The sequence below is a fragment of the Nannospalax galili genome, unplaced genomic scaffold, assembly GCF_000622305.1.
Source record: "Nannospalax galili isolate Female #2095 unplaced genomic scaffold, S.galili_v1.0 scaffold923, whole genome shotgun sequence".
NCBI classification, from domain to species: Eukaryota; Metazoa; Chordata; class Mammalia; order Rodentia; family Spalacidae; genus Nannospalax; species Nannospalax galili.
Genome location: NW_008349753.1, coordinates 2,247,335 through 2,264,318, shown reverse-complemented (window position 1 = coordinate 2,264,318; position 16,984 = coordinate 2,247,335). Strand labels below are relative to the sequence as shown.

The window sequence follows — 16,984 nt, the reverse complement described above, 5'->3', positions numbered from 1 at the left end:
CAAAATATCTATGTTCTTTAACTCACTGGGACTATTCCTGAAAACTGACTGTAAAGGAAATACAGTTTTGATAAGCTGTGCTTGTAAGCTCAGAGCAGAATGGGACTGGGTATACAGATTAGAGGTAGGTAGAGTACTTGCCTAGCAGACACAAGACCCTGTGTCCTCAGTCCTACAAGCAGAAGGGAGGGAGGAAGGAATGGTGATCATGGACATTAGGAAGGAGGGGACAGAGAAGAAATAGAGGTGAGTTGGATAAGGAGTACCTACATATGGGTATGTGGAAGGAATACGTTCTAATGTGCTATAGCACAGTAGGGTGACTAGAGTTCACAACAATTTATCATATCTATATACGTTACATAGAAACAAGAAGAGAGGTGTTTGAGGCTTCCCAACCCATGAAAGGGGAAAGCGAATTACCTTGATCTGGTCTTGTATCAAAGAGCTTCCTGCCACACTAACAGAGCAACAGAGAGAAACAACTTAGGGTAAGAGAGACGTGTTTGGGCTCACAGTTGCTGAGTTTTCACTCCGCCAACATTAGGCCCTGTTGTTGGGGCCTGTGGCAATGCTCTGCATAATTGGAGGAGCGCGTGGTGACAACAGTCTTCAAGGGTCCACTCCAGTGAGCAGACCCGGCACGGTACAATACAGCCCTGGTTTGCTCAACAAGCCCCGTCCAAAGAGTGACCTGCTATGGAATTAGGCTGACACAGATCCATCTCATTGATGCTGGAAGATGAAGGGCCAGAAAAAAAGAAAATAGGGTTGTGTTGCACATGATTTACACTGTAACACAACGATGGAATGTTCAATAAATAGCGACCATTGAGTAGACCAGAGTCACAATCAGTGAGGTAGATTCAGGTTCTCCCTAAAAAAAATTAGAGATTACATAATTCCCCCTCCTTAAATTCTTTGCGAGATCAGCCCCACCCATGTTGCTCTTGTAAATCCTTTTCTGGTCAGGAAACCAAGCAAGCGTTTTTTTGACTAGAGATTAAATGTCTCTAATTGACAGGTTAGGACCAGAATACTCAGAGCTGTTAAGTAAGTAGTTCCAGAATTCTTTTTCACACAAACAGCTCATCAGTAATGAAACAGACATGCTGGATCTAGCCCCAAGACATTCAAGGGAAAGACTCACTGGCCAGAGTCATCCGACAGACATTCCAAGAGGATTGTGCATCTTACACGCCACAACGTGAAGAGGTTGGTCAGACTAGAAGTCAACAGCTCCTTGAGGCATCTGGGGCTTGAATGAATAGTGCTACCTTGAATTTCTGAAAATAGACTCATAAATTGAGTTTCAATGCTCAGAGAATGCCTGGCTTCTCCGGAATATCAGAATTCCTAGAGGTGGAAAGAACTTAACTTTTCTAGTTAAATTCTGGCATTGGAGACAGTGATGCTCTTGGGCAAAGACAGGAGAGTAAACATGTACCTAAATTCAAGGTGTGTCTGTTCATCAGTCATTAGGATGGCCGAGCAATCCCGTTTTAGCCACAGACAAAAGCAGGATCTCAGCCTAGGGGATCAGTCCTGTTGTCTGGGTACATTCCCTATGAAATACAGGTTGAAATGACCTCTTTAAGTTATTAGTCATGCAGCCATTGTTCTTAAGATGAATGTCCCATTCATTTCTGTCATGTGACCACTGAAGTCTCAAAGTTCTAACTTACTGCCATACACATTTCACAATCTTTGATTGGGTCTCTGTGGCAAAGACGCAGGATGCTTGCTATATTCAACCCAGACAAAGAGCAGTTCCTAAACAGAGTGAAAAGCCCAGGATCTAACACCTCAGTGCTGTTACAATATGTGTGTATAGAAACTACCAAAAATATACAGCACAGCTATGAAAACATGTAGTTTCTGATATTGCAGGTCCAAGAAGCAGTTGTCAAATTGAGATCATCTGCGCATGACTTGTTTCAGAGAGTGCGTGTAGGAAAAAACGAGGAAGAGAAAATAGAGGGAGGCGGGAAGAACTGTCACACACTGTGCAAACAGGATGACATAAGGAAAGGGGAGGTTGGGAGAATGTACTGGTGGTTCACACCTGTAATCCCAGCACTCGGGAGGTTAAGGCAGGAGCATTGAGTTTGAGACTACACTGGGCTACATAGTGAGTTCCAGGCCAACTTGGACTTCACAGAGAGAGAGAAGGGCTGGGCCAGGCCAGGCAGCTACAGATGTGTTCTTGTGGTTTCAGAACCCACCTGCTGCCTTCTAGGCCTTGCCTGGGAGTGGGGGCCCTGGAGACTCCTCAGCACAAATACTAATCGGCTCAGAGCAGAGCTGCTGGGGTCCCTGGTCAGTTGTGCTCCCCTAGTTGGAGGTCTTTTTGCATACCTTGTGGCTGCCTCAAAGCTGCCTTCAAATCAAAAAGCCACAAGTACTGGGAAAAGGACAGTTTGTGGTTTCAATAGAAATTGTGTGTTGGTGGTTGATGAAAACCAAAGGCAAAACCAGAGCTGTGTGATTGGATTTCTCCCAGAAGGAGGACAGAGCTGGGTGCAGTGGCACATGTCTGTAATCCCTCACTTGGGAGACTGAGGCAGGAGGATCACGAATTCTAGAACAACCACACACAGAGAGCTACAGGTCAACATGGGCCAAATCGTGAACCTTGTCTCAAGAAACCAAAGCCCCCAGAGAATAACAACAAAAAAGGGGGGCAGGGGGCTCGAGAGATGACTCAAAAGTGTGCTTGACTGCTCTTGCAGGTGACCTGAGTTTGATTCCCAACGCCCACATCAGGTGGCTCACAAGTGTCCATAATTCCAGCTCCAGGGGATTTTATGCTCTCTTCTGGCCTCTCAGGGAACCCACAATCATGCACACACAGAGAGAGAGAGAGAAAGAGAGAGAGAGAGAGAGAGAGAGACTCATCCCTAACCGTGAGCATAGCCCATGCACGTGCTAATTCAGCCCACAAAATCAAATAGAGCAGACCTTTGCCAGCAATTCCACTCCAGAAGTCAAGATTCATTGACAGTTGCTGAGGAGTCATGATTTGGAATTCAGTTCAACATAGGAAGAGAATCAGATTTTTAGCAGATGGAGGATTTGAGAATATTTCCCCCCAAAGAACCATTCATCTGTTGACTGTATTGCTCTGGACAAAGTGTGAGTAAATTTGTGTCTTGGCTATCTGCCTCTTTATTTTTATAACTCTTCACTAATAAAATACAGGCCAAAGTCTCTGCTTGAAATGGATCTGTAGGCTCTGAAACACAAGTGGAAATTTACTGTGTGATAAAGGCGGCACTTTCCAATTAGAAGGGAAAAGGTCCTTTCATAAGTTGTGTTGGAGCAACTGGTAGCCATCTGGAAGAAAGTAAGTTTAGATTCTTACCTCAGATATTACATCAGAATCCATTTAGGATGGACTAAAGATGAAAATGTTAAAAATAAAAGTACCAATGGGAAATTTTAAACCCCTCTTTGAGTGGCAAGTTTTGTGAAACAAAATTCAGTTGCCAGGAAAAGGTTTGATTTAAAAAGTCATTTATGCATGGGAAAACGCCCTCATCCGAAGCATAAAAGTAAACTGTGAGAGTTTACAATTCATGATGCAAAGATCTAATTTCCCTAAAACAGGAAGAAAGCCTACAAATCATAAGGAAGGCCATTTGCCCAACAAAAAATGGATAGAGCAGTTAGATATGGAAAGAAAAACACAAAAGGTTCTTAAAGATTGAAACACCCAACTTTGTGACTAAAAAAGAGATCTCAACTCATGCACTCTACTGACTGAGCTTTCTTCCCAGACCTTTTTGTTAGTTTTTGAGACAGTGTCTCATTGTAGCTCAGGCTGTCCTCAAACTTGCTATGTAGCCAAGAATGATCTTGAACTTTGGATATCCTGCCTCTACTTCCCGAGTCCTGGAATATACAGTGTGGGAAGATATCCCCTGGTTCCACCTTTCCCTGAGGCTTTCCCAATGTACATTAAATTTTTTTGTTTATTTGTTTTATGTGTATGAGTGTTATACCTGAATGTATGTAAGTACACCTGTGTCATACAGTGCCCACAGAGACCAGAAGAGGGCATTGGATCCCCTGGAACTGGAGTTATGGACAGTTGTTAGCTGCCATGTGAGTGCTGGGATTCAAACCTGAATCCTTTGCAAGAGTAGTCAGTGCTCTTAACCATCAAACCCTTTCTCCAGGCCCCTAAGTACATTTTTATATAAGGTTCCCAAACTCTTCTCAAGATAACTTAATTTCGTAGAGCTCTTTGTTTTGTTTTGGGAATCGCCCAATTGATAAATATTTACATTGAAACCAACTTTATTGTGTTTAGAATTATCACCAGAATTCCATGACCAATTCCTTTTTATTTTTCAAATCAGAGTCTTGCAATGTAGTTGTGATGGTTTATCTTGTCAGTTTGACTGGATTTAAAATCTCCATGGAAACACACTTCTGGGTGTGTCTATGAGGGCATTTCCAGAAGCATTTAACTGAGGAGGTGAAACTCACCTTGACTGTGGGCAGAGCCATCCCATGGGCTGGGGTCCTGAACTGGATAAAGAGCAGAGCATCAGAATGCAGCTGTATTTCTTGGGTGCAGATGCAATGTGACCAGCTACCACCTGCACCTACTGCCTTCCCCACCACGACGGACTAGACACTCAAATTGTGAGCCAAAACAAACCTTTCCTTTCTTAAGTTGCTTTTGTTGGGTATTTTGGCACCAGAATGAGAAGAGTAACTAAGAGAATAACCCAGGCTGACCTCAAAGTCACAGTCCTCTTGTTTCTACTGAGGTTCTTCCTCTGGAGTGCTGTGATTATAGGTGTGTGCACCACCACTCCTGGCTCCAGGACTACCTCTTTAGCTCTTCTCTCTGTAGAGAATGTTGTGGCCCAGGAGGTTTTAAGCTTCTCTTCCTGCACATACCCTTCACACCAGTCCATCTGTCAGAAAATATTCTAGAAGGGGCCAAATTGAGACTCTGACCAAGCCCAAGTTCTGCAGATGGTCCATTGGGGCTGTGAGCTGATCACTAGGAATGATCCTGAGAGACAACAGGACCTGAGATATAGCCACATCTGCACAGTAATACACAGCTCTGTTTGGGGTCCTCTGTCACTGTTAGACACTGACAAAGCAATCGCACTCCTATTTGTAGTGATTCTGCAATTCCTACAACTTGTAGGGAATATTCATTAACATAAAGAGCCTGTACTTTTAACTAACCTATTTATAAACCTCAAAGATAGTGAAACAGTAGGTTTGCAGCCCCTTTACATGCAGAAGAACAATCTTTGTTACAAATGATCAAAGAAATACTAAGACACAGATTCTGACTTCCTTTCTTCTAATCCAAAAATACATTTGGAGATTCATATAAGTGAAACATTTTCTATTTGAACTTCCTGATTTCTTTACCATGGTCATGGTCATGTGTTAACTACCAACTTGGGTCTAATCATGAATTATTGACAATATTCTCTTAAAAACTTAATTTGCTCTGCCACTGAGCTTACAAATGACCCACTTCAGGCTCATTACATACAGTTTTTATTCACAAAATGCATCTATTTCTTGTGTAATTATTGTCTGTTTTTAGTATTAGAGTTTCTCTTTTAAAATATACATTTGCATGCTCGCTTCGGAAGCACACATACTAAAACTGGAACCATACAGAGAAGACTAGCATGACCCCTGCACAAGGGTGACAGGCAAATTCGTGAAGTGTTCCATATTTTAAAAAATACACGTATACATTTGCATTTATTTTAGAACAGTTTCTTTTTAAAAAAACGTGCAGAAATGACTCTTCATAATAAACTCCAAAAGAACACTCACATTTGTAGATGACATTTAGCCACTTTTGCCCTATCTTTTATGCTTATTTGCTAAGAAAAGTAAATCAAAGCTTAGATATCATGACATTTATTTTCAACTCCTTCAGTAGACTTCTTTCTAAAAGGAGCAATTACACAACCAAGATGTTGTTTCTCTACTTAGCACAAAATTAACATACAGTCTTTAATCATCGTTGAGTACTGTCCATTTCTCTGATTCCAAAATATTTACTCACAGCCCAGTCTGCTTGGTTCAGAGTCCAGTGTTCCACATAATGTATCGAATTGAGCTTTTCATCACAAACTCTTACAGGAAAACTTATACTCATCTCTCTTTTCTTAAAAAATATGAAGGGATTTGGACCTTTTATAACAATTTTGTGAACTTTGGAAGCAATTGATATATCTATATAGCTGTATTTTGTAAAGGTCAATAGATGCTTGAACTTTGTTTTGCTGTTTGTAAAGAGTCATTCATATAATGAAGGAGAGTCTCAACAGTCTCACACAAGCTGTTTTCCCTTTTCCCTTCTATTTTTGGAAACACATCTGCTTATTGCTACTGCCCAGCATCCCTCCCTCCATGACAGTGCTGGATTTCCTTGTTCTAAAGAGAACACTCATTTTTTAGTGCCATTTCTCTTCCTCCACTCATCTCAGAATTTTGGCAAGGTCCCAAGGCAGCACTTTCTAAAACTACAAAACTATACCTGCGATATTGCTCAGAAAACAGACTCAGTGAGCCAGGGAGTAAAACCATCCCTGACAAAGGCCTCCAGGGAGGGCTGAATTCCTCCTTGCGTCCATGAAGGCGCTTTCCCTGAAGAAAGGTTTCCAGGTTATTTTGTGCCTTTCATTTGAAAGACTAGGTAGCAGCTACAAATGGCCCAAGCAACAATGTGCAAGTGTTTAACATGGTCCTGGAAGGTCAGCGATGCTAGGTCAATGGAGCAGATGCTGCCTTGAGAAGTCAAGGGGTCTTTTCGCTTCCAAGAATAAGGAAATGTTGGTTAAGTTACAGCGGCTTTGGACTCAAACAAGATCTATAGATCTCAGTACTGCTAACAGCATTGGGATCGCTGAACATTCCCATCAGGCTGAGCAGAGAAGTAGGGCTGGGGAGAGATTGGGGTTGATTTTCTGATGCTATGATCTTAATACCACAAACTGGGTGTGTTATAATGAGTTACTATTTTCTTGGCTCATGCTTGTGTGTGTATGTGTGTAGGTGTGTGTGTGTGTGTGTGTGTGTGTGTGTACGTGTGTGTGGTGGGTTGAGCTGCTCAGTCATTCTCTGATTCATTCCCTTGAGAGAGGGTCTGGACTGAACCTGGAGCTCACCCCCAGGTGAGCCCCACCCCCATCCCTGCAGGCTGGCTGCAAGTCTTTGTAATCCTTCTGTCTCTGCCCCTCCTCTCTATTACAGGTGCACATCCACAGCCAGCTTTTTTATGTGGGTGTTGAGATTTGAATTCAGGGCCTCATGTTTGCACAATAAGGGTGTTACCCACTGGACCAGCCCCAGCACATATTTCTTTTTGAGGCTAGGAAGTGAGGACAGCATGGTACTGGCTTCTGGTGAGGGCCTTCCGGCAATATCAGAACATGGGAGAACATATCACATGGCAGGTCAACCCTGTTAGCTCAGGACTCTCATCCTCTTCCGATAAAGCCACTAATACCACCATTGGGCACCCATCTCTCATGACCTTATCTGGTTCTAATTGCCTCCCAAAGGCCCCATCTGCAAACACAAAGCACTATTAAACATATGCTTTGGGATAAGGATGGAGAGGTGGTTCCTCAGTTAAGAGCACTGACTACTCTTGCAGAGGGCCCAGGTTTGGTTCACATCACCCACATGGCTGCTAACAGTGGATGGTAACTCCAGTTCTAGGGAATCTGATCTCTTCTTCTAGCCTCCATGGACATTGTACACAAGGGTACACTTACACACATGCAGGCAAAACACTCATACACATAAAATATAAATAAACAAAAAATAAATTTAAAATGTTTTGGGGTGTTCTGTGTAGCTCTAGTTGCCAACTTGACACAACTGGTTAGAGGGAGCCTCAGTTGAAGAATTAACTCCATTGGACTGGCCTGTGGGGCATTTTCTTGATCGTTGAGTGATGTGGGAGGACCCAGCGCACTGTGGACAGGGTCACCCTTAGGCAGGTGGGCCTGTATTGTATAAGAAAGCAGACTGAGCACAGACTAGGGGTGCAAGCTGGTAAGTAGAGTTCCTCCATGGTGTGGGCTTTAGGTCCTGCCTCCAGGTTCCTGTCCTGAGTTCCTGCTTTGACTTCCCTTGATGATGGATAGTGCTGTAAGTCAAATAAACCCTTTCCTCCCTAAGTTGTTTTTGGTCAGTGTTTTATCACAACAATCAAAGGCAAACTGAGATTGGTGGATTATGTTTCTTCCATGCATGAACTTTTAGAGGACATATTTCAGTCATCGCAAGGGGTGAGAGTGGACTAAACATCCCCAGTGGTATGGAACAGAGATTCTGAGTCTGGGAGACTGGGATTTATAGAATTAGTTCACTGGAGCCTTTCTCTGCCAAGTCTTACAAGAGAACTAAGCCCCCTTGTCCCATGGCATTGTGGGTGATGAATTGCCTGCTCACCTGTGAACCCACCGTGATTGGGAGAAAGGAGAACAGTCACTCATTAGAGAAGGAATCTGGATTGAAAAAAGCCCACAGAGCTTCATTAGCAAGCGCAGAGAGAATGTCCACCAGAGACCCTAAATCCAAATGTCTAGAGTTAAGGATGGTCATACTCCTTCTGTTCCCTACGGAAACGTTACAGGAAGGAAGATTTTAGTACAAAGCCTGTCCTCTCCAAGGGTTAACAGGCTGGGTGCTGATAGAGATGGGATCAAGCCAGTTTGAACCCTTTCCTAAGCAACCACCTAGGGAGTCAGCTCACATGTTGCAGTGATGGCATCTCAGTCCCTTGGAGACAGAGCAAAGCAGCCTGGCTTATTGAATTATATCAGATTCTAATTGCTTCAAGAGCTCATACTCCAGGCTGGGAAGCAATCAAGCTAATCAGTAGATCACAATCCTCTGTGGTAACAATGGCTAACTGTTATTGAATGAATGCTCACTATAGGAAGACAGGATGCTAGGCTCATTACAAGGTGTCATGGTTAATTTTTTTGTGTGTCAACTTGACTGGGTCACACAGTGCCCAAATATTTGAATTAATACTTTATTTATTTCTCTATATCTTTGGATTATTTCTAGATGGGATTAATGGCTGAGTAGGCAGGCACCCTTCTCTAAAATGTGTGGGCATCATCCAGTCCACCAAGTGTCTGGAAAGAATAAAAAGACAAAGTTGAATTTGCTTTGTCTACCCCTGAGGCTGGGCTCCAACTTTTCCTCTTCCCTCTTACTAAAACTCGCTCCATCAATGCTTCTTGATCTCAAGCCTTCGGACTTGGAAGCTGCTTTTCTGGGTCTCCCTTTATGTAGATCAGGCTATGGGTCTTCTTAATCCCTGTAGCCATATGAAGCAATGTTTTAAAGCAAATCTCTAAGTTCTATGGGTATGGTTTCCTGGAGAACCCAGGACAGGGGATTATCTCACTTCATCTTCACTACAATTCTGTAAAGTTGTCTTATTATTAGCAACATTTAGTGAGGAATTGAGACAGAAAAGTTATGCAATTTATGGAAGATCGCATAGACAGCAGATACATATATGATATGAAAATGGGTTGCTCCTGGGGCTTCAGATTGATTGCTTAGTTGGTAGAGTTCGAGGCCCTGGGTTCTAGCCACAGCACCAAATTAATGGAATGTGGGTGGAATATGCCTGTAATTCAAATAGTTGGGAGGTGAGGATGAGAGGATCAGAGGTTCAAAGTCATCCTCAACCACATATCGGGTTTGAGACCAGCTTGTCCAACATGAGATCCTGTCTCAAAACAAATAGGGCAGGCAGCAAAGGTGCTTTCCATGAAGCTTGATGACCTGAGTTCAATTCCTGGAACTCACATGGAAGAAAGAGAGAACTGATTCCCACAGGTTGTCCTTTGACTTCCACATGAACACTATGGAATGTGTGCATCCATCCACACATTCACACTAAGTAAATATCAAAGAAAACAAAAGAACACCACAAAGACTCCTGTGTATTTTGGAAGTCTTTTGCCATTTAAAGACTGACTCATCGTTCAGTTGGCAAAGTTCTTGTTACATAAGCGTGAGGACTTCATTTCATTCAATTCCTAGTACCAACATAAAAACTTGGTGCATTAGCATGCACCTGTGATTCTAGCACTGGGGAGCCAGAGACAGAAGGGTCCCTGAGGCCTGCTGGCCAGCCAGTGTAGCCAAATCAGTGAATTCCAGGCTCAGTAAAAGACCTTATCTCAAAAGTTAAAATGGAGAGAGACTGAGGAAGACACCTGACATTGGCCTCTGGACTCCACACCGCTGCCCATACATGTGCACACACACACACACACGCACACACGCACACACGCACGCACACACATATGTATACACACAGAAGAGAAGTTCAAAGTCTTCCTTGACTATTTAGCAAGTTCAAGGCCAGTCTGGATATGTGAAACCCACAACAAATAAAAGGTGGTTGCTCCTGAGCAGTAATGGACAGGGACGACAGTTTGCTAGACCTTACTGCACTCTGCTATTCAAACCATATGGGGGAGTCATCGGATACCCTGTTGCCTAGTGGAGAATCAGATAAGAGTCCCTGAGGAAAGGAAGCCAAGGAGGCTGGTTAGCCAATGTCCCCAAGGGATGTGAGGTTGAGGACAGAACCCAAGAGAGGCTTCTCCAGCCCTAGACCTTGCCTAGGGCCACCTGTCCTTCCATTCCACTGAGTTAAGGTTCTAGAACTTCTGAGGGTGTGATGTTTTGTTTATGACTCATAAGTGACAAGAGGAAAACTTCTCCAGCCCTTGTCCCCGTGTTCTCCAGATGCCTTCCCTCCCCTCCTTTTTCCTCCCTTTTTTGCTTTTTTCCCCCTCCCTCCCTCCCTCCCTTCTTCCCTCCCTCCCTTCCTTCTTCCTTTCCTTCTTTCTTCCTTGGATGGTGTATATTACTTTTTATTGCTGTGATAACACACCATGTCCAAAAGTACTTAGGGAAAATAAACTTTTGGTCTATGGTTCCAGAAAGAGAGTCTATAACGGTGGAGGAGGCAGGGCAGCAGGCAGAAGGAGCAGGAAGAGATCACATCTTCAGCTACGAACACGAACAGAGAGAGTGAACTGGAAATGGGGTGAGGCTATGAACTCCCAAATCCTGCCACCACTGACATGCCTGAGGAGGTTAACTCCCAACTGCCACCACAAGCAGGGCCTCAAACTTTCAACTTCTGTCCATAACCTCCCTCCTTCTTCAATTCCCTGCCCGCCCCCTCCAGCTGGAATCTGTGCACACCCAAGCTACACACCTCCCTCAATGCTCATTCCTTTTGTTCAATTGACACAACCTCTTCTTCGATCTACCAACACTTTCGGTTCCTCTGTTTCTTCTGCCCCTTCCCTACGTCCTTACCCTACAATTCTGATTTCAACTGACCTGGATTCATTTAGAAGACAATATATTACAGTCGGCCTTTTGTATCCATGAGTTCTTCATCTGTGCATTCAATTAACAGTGTGTTAACATTTTTCAAACATTGCATCTGGTTTTTCTTCTCTTTAGTAAACAATATAGTACAGCAATGGCTTACAAAGAATTTGCATTATATTAGGCATCAATAATCCATGATTTAAAGTATATAGGAGGGGCTGGCAAGATGGTTCAGTGCTTAAAGCACTTGCTACACAAACATCAGGACCATGGTTTGGCTCCTTAGAATCCATGGAAGCTGGGCAGGCATGTCACCTGTGATCCCGGCACTCAGGATCAGAGGGAAGGAGGAACAGGGGATGCCTGGGGGAAGCTGACTAGCTAAACCAGCCATAATCGGCTAGCTCTGGGTTCAACAAGAGATCTTGCTTCAACATATAAAGCAGAGAGTGATTGAGAAAGACACTTGACATGAACTTTGGGCCTCCACATGCACGCACACACAAGTGCACCCACTCACATGCAAACACACATATATACATGCATACTACACACATACACATGCAAAAAATTTTAAGTACATGAGAGGACTGTGTAGATTATATGAAAATACCTTCAAGGGTTCATGAAACCAATCTCTCATGGATATCAGGGTGACTGTACTCACTGCCTTGTCTTGTTAGTTGTTACTGGGAAGTGGAACGGGGTCAGATACAGAGGCCCAAGGCATCTGTGTTTCATTATCTTTACATGGAAGTCAACCAAGCTCATCTAGAGAGAAGAAGAACTTGAACATTCAGAGAATGGGAAAAAGGCCCACGTTAAAAGGATACCAGCTGTCCAAACCCTGGCTGCAGTTCCTCACCAAAGAGGTGTGTTTCTCCAGCATGGATCAGTTTGTGTTCACCTATTTCTTGCAACACGGTGATTCCTGATAAAGACCTGTGCTTTCCCCACTTGGCACAAACACTCCACAGCCTTTAGGATCCAGGTTAGTGCCCTCTGTAATATGAAATCTCCCTCAGGATGTGAATAACTGCTTTCCATTAAACTGCCTCCCAGGGCTAGCACATGTCCCACTGTAGAGCCCCTCTTGCTGCTCCTCCATGCCTGGGACCTCGTGAGGGGAGAGACACTGTCTGTGACTGAATCTCCAGCAACAACACACTTGGTGTGCCCCTACTCAATAAATACTTGATACATGAGTGGGCTTCTTAGTAGAGCGGTAGAGGGAACTTTTCCATTTCCTGTCCGTGATCTCTATAGAAGTTGCAGTTCACTGGGTCCCTGAACAGCTAGGGAGAAGGTAATTGAACCTTTATCTAGTTCCTTTTCCCTCCCTCCCTCCCTCCCTCCCTCCCTCCCTTCCCTTTTGATATTAGACATGTCAGTGAGTATGAAGTGATATCTCATTGTGATTTTTATTTTATTTATCCCCTATCCCCTCCCCTCCCTTCTGCATTTTCTTCTCTCTCTTCTTCTACCTCTCTCCAGCACTTCACTATAGAGTCCAAGTCAACCTCTATCTTTGCTCCTCCTTCTTCTGTCTCTCCAATGGAACTATAGGCATGTGTCACTATTCCTGGCTAAGAACTGCATTCTTATCCATTCAGTTTCCAACCTGAAGTCATCGGGTGTATAAATCCTGTTTTGGCATTTTCCTTCTCACTTTGATTTATTTTTAGCTAGTTCTAAATCATTCTATGATCCCACATTCAAGAACTAAGGCTGTCCCCCTCATGATGATCTACAGCCAATGTGACAGGGTGGCCTCATCAAGCTATTCCTAAATGTCACTCTCGGCACAGGCTGCTTTAGAATCAGTGTATCTCAGGACGCTGTCTGAGGGAAAATGAAGGAATTGCTGTTTCCAAAGGATGCTCAGCCAGGTCTGGAACTCCCTGGCTAGGCCTCTGCACTTGTGTGACTGGCTTAAGACCTCTGATTGTAAGAAACAGCACTCCCCAATTTAACAAGCTGCTGGTCCTGTGGTGTAGACAGAAACCTTCATCTAGGGGTGTGTCCTGAGCCTTCTCTTCCTCATTGTGGTCCCCCTTCAGCCCTTGCTCACCCCAAGCTTAAGTAGCCCATTCCCAAATAATTTTCATCATCTGATTTGCCAGTGTGCATGGGTGTGTGTGTGCAGGGTGACTATGGGAAAATCTTCCTGGCAAACTGTATTAGTTACTTTTTGGTTGCTGTGACAAAATGCATGACAAAAGCAATTTAGGGAAGGGAGGGTTTCTTTAGGCTCACAGTTCCAGGGTACAGTCCATCATGGCAGGGAAGGTGTGGTGTGAGAGGAGGCAGCTGGTCACACTGGATGCACAGTATCCGACCGCTGCTTCTCAACTCACTTTATTCTTTTTATTCGGTCTGGAACCCCAAATCATGAGATGTTGCCACCCACATTAAGGGCGGGTCTCCTTTTCTCAATTTAAACCCTCTGGAAATACCTTCACACACATGCCCAGAGAGGTATGTTTCCTAGGTGATTCCAAATCCAGTCCAGTTGAAAATCACTAGCGCAACATCTGATTCAAACGTCTCATTGTTTCCCTCCCTCTGTGCTTTGCCGCTGCCCTTCCCTCCATGTTGCTACTCACCACCACGGCTACTGAAGTTCTAGCCTTTCTCAACAACAGCAGTAATAATATCTACCGTTTGTTGGCTGTCTGTTAAATATCACATACCAAATCATGTATTTCATTTAATCATCACAATGACCCCCATGAAATGGGGATTGTTGTATTCCCATAAAAGAGATTTTTTTTTCCCCATAAAAGAGACTTGAGGCTTAACCTCCAGGTAGGAACAGCAGGTAAGTTACAGAGCGGGAATCAAACCACAGAGGGACTGTGACATCAAAGTCTGCTTTTTGTCTACACCACCGTGAGCCCAGGAGTCGCTCTAAACACCACCTGCATCCTAGACTAGTGCTTCCCATGGTATTTTGTAATCTCTTTGAAGAGGCTATACAATGCATTAAATTATAAAGCATAATTCTGTTATTCATGTTGCTTATTATATTTTGTGGTAGAAAATATAGATCAGTCAGGTAAACCTATTATTATCCTTCGGAAAACTACTCACGTACATGTTCCTTTATATATTACGTGGATTTTGGGGTAGTTTTTGGTGTACTGAGAATCAAACCTGGAGCCCTAAGCAAGCTAAGGGCTGTGCCTTTGGGCCTTCCCCTCCCTCAGCCTCCTGATAGTTTGTTTTGGGAAGACGTATCAGAGGCAGTGATGGCAAGCATGATAGCTCTGGCTTTTTGAAGATTTACATTCAAATCCCAATGCCATCTCTTCCCAGGTTCCTGACCTTGGGCATCTTACTTATATTTTGTTTCCTTTTCTGGAGACAGGGTCTCACTATGTAGCCCTGGTTGACCTGGAACTCACAGAGATCTGCCTGCCTCTGCCTCCCCAGAGCTGAGATTAAAGGTGTGTGCCACCACACTCCCATTTTTCTCTGTTTTTCTTGTTAACTAGCATGAAATATAAATGCAATTGTGATAAATTATTTTCTAGGATTGGTTCTTCCCTACTTTATTCAAGCTCAGCTAGATCACGTGACTCACCTTGCCCAATGAGAAGTATAAAGTCATAGGTGCCACTTAGGAGCACAACTTGAGCCATTGGATGATCTACCATCTCCTCTCCTGCTACAAAGCTGGTGCTGTCCCAGCCAAGGGTGCTTTGTCAGCCTGCACCTCCCAATGAAAATGACGGGGCGGGGGGCAAAGCCTGCTGTGAGGGGCAGTCATAGGAAGGAGGTGCAGAGCTTTGCTTTTGCAAATCACTGAGACTGAACGGTCACCATAGAGAACTCAGCCTAGACTGACCAATACAGTTGCTAAACTAGATTTACAGAAAGCCTCTTATGAAGTATTTGCTGGCTCTGGGATTACCTCTTGATTCTCTGCAGACTTTAACCATTAGGCAGTTTTTAGATCAGTCTGACAGTCTACTTCTGACTGAAATAGCTGTGAAATGTAGTCTCACAGAAGTCGGGTGATTCTAGAGTCCCTGGGATGCTTGCTATCAGTTGTCTGCCAAATCTTCAGAAACCGCAGCTTTCTGGTTTCTAAAGTAAAGGTGTGTCAGCCAACCCGTTCTGGCACGCACGCATATACAAGAGTGTTTGACTAGGCCCATCGCAGTGACAGCTCACATGCACTGCAGTTGTTGGTCATGGTGGTCATTGGGGAATACAGAGGTGGTTGAAATGGATATCTGAGCCAGGCTGTACTGTGACGGGGAAGCTCCACTGACTACCCAATGGCTTAGCCCCAATGCAGGACCTCTTTTCAGGGGCAGTTATGTCTCCTCTGCACAGCAGCCTGTGACCTCATCTTGCTATCTTGCTTACCCCAAGTTTCTTTTCCTCAGATTGACTCCAGAATGGGGCAATATCTGTCCAGCTCCTAGAGCCTTCCTTACTGTCACTACAGAAAAGCATGCACAACCTTTTATTAGGCTTTTTGTGCTTATTATTTCAACTAAGTAGGCAGGGATAAGAAAATAAAATAACATCAAATCAAGCATGGATAAATTAGTAAGTTACAGGCTCTTTGTTAGAAATTTATCTAGTTAGACTGTGGGCTACAGTCTATGACTCCTCCTTGCACAGAAAACCACTTGTATTTGTCAACTGTCTGGAAATGCCCTCTAGTCCTTGGGGAACTTCTTTTTAGGGGAAGATCCTTATCTTGGCCTTTTCAATCAAACCAGTTTCAAGAGTCAATTGTGGCAGGATGAGAGGCTCATTTGTGGTCTTCAGTGAGTACCCTGCTGTTTTTAGGGGCTCTGGGTGCGTTTAGGGAACATTATCCTCTCAAGGGTTGTTTTAGGGTCATAATGTGACATCCTTTCAGAATACAGCAGGTAACATATACTGTGAGTAATAGAGGTTCACTGAAGGGAGTCCTTATCAATATATAATAGTGGATGTGATGATGATAGTGATGGTGGTGGTGGTGGTGACAGAGATGACAGTGGTGGTGATAATGGTAGTGATAAAGATGATGGTGATGACAGATGGAAAATTTATTTGTTAATGCTATTATGTTTCATAATTATTTTTTAAAAAAGAAAATGAGAATGTAAAATATGTTAAAAGGATATGGGAATGGAGATAGTTTCCAAAAATAGAAAAAAATGAGAAATAAGGATGTGGGAAGGGAGATATTTTCCAAAATTGACAGAAAAATGAGAAAGCTTAAGTAAGTGATGTATGTAGGTCTGTGTAGGTTTGTTATGATATATAAAGGATGAGACAAAAATAATCTTAAACTTTCTATGGTCATAGTTTAGTCAACTAGTTTAAGGAACAAAATATAAATCTTAGCCAATGTTTATCTGAGAATATTTGGTTTTTTACCCAAGCCTTATCTACATAGCACATGATAATTAAAAGTATCAGAAAGGTGGAACTAACCTTATTGGATGTTTAACAGCCATAGTTGGAAGCCTATACTAATGTGGTCAGAGGGACTTAAATGACAGTTTTTGCCCCTTGCCCTCCAAGGTCGACCAAGTTCCAGGGGACTATGGAACATCTCTCAAAATGTCCTGTAGCTGTGGTG

The 16,984-nt window shown here is 43.4% G+C and overlaps 1 non-coding gene across 1 annotated transcript; it reads left to right on the top strand.

The window, feature by feature from the left end:
* The first annotated feature begins 5,620 nt into the window (after positions 1–5,620).
* LOC115072684 lies at positions 5,621–5,727 on the top strand. The gene has a single exon (XR_003851715.1). It is a non-coding gene; the product is annotated as a U6 spliceosomal RNA (small nuclear RNA).
* Positions 5,728–16,984: the final 11,257 nt, after the last annotated feature.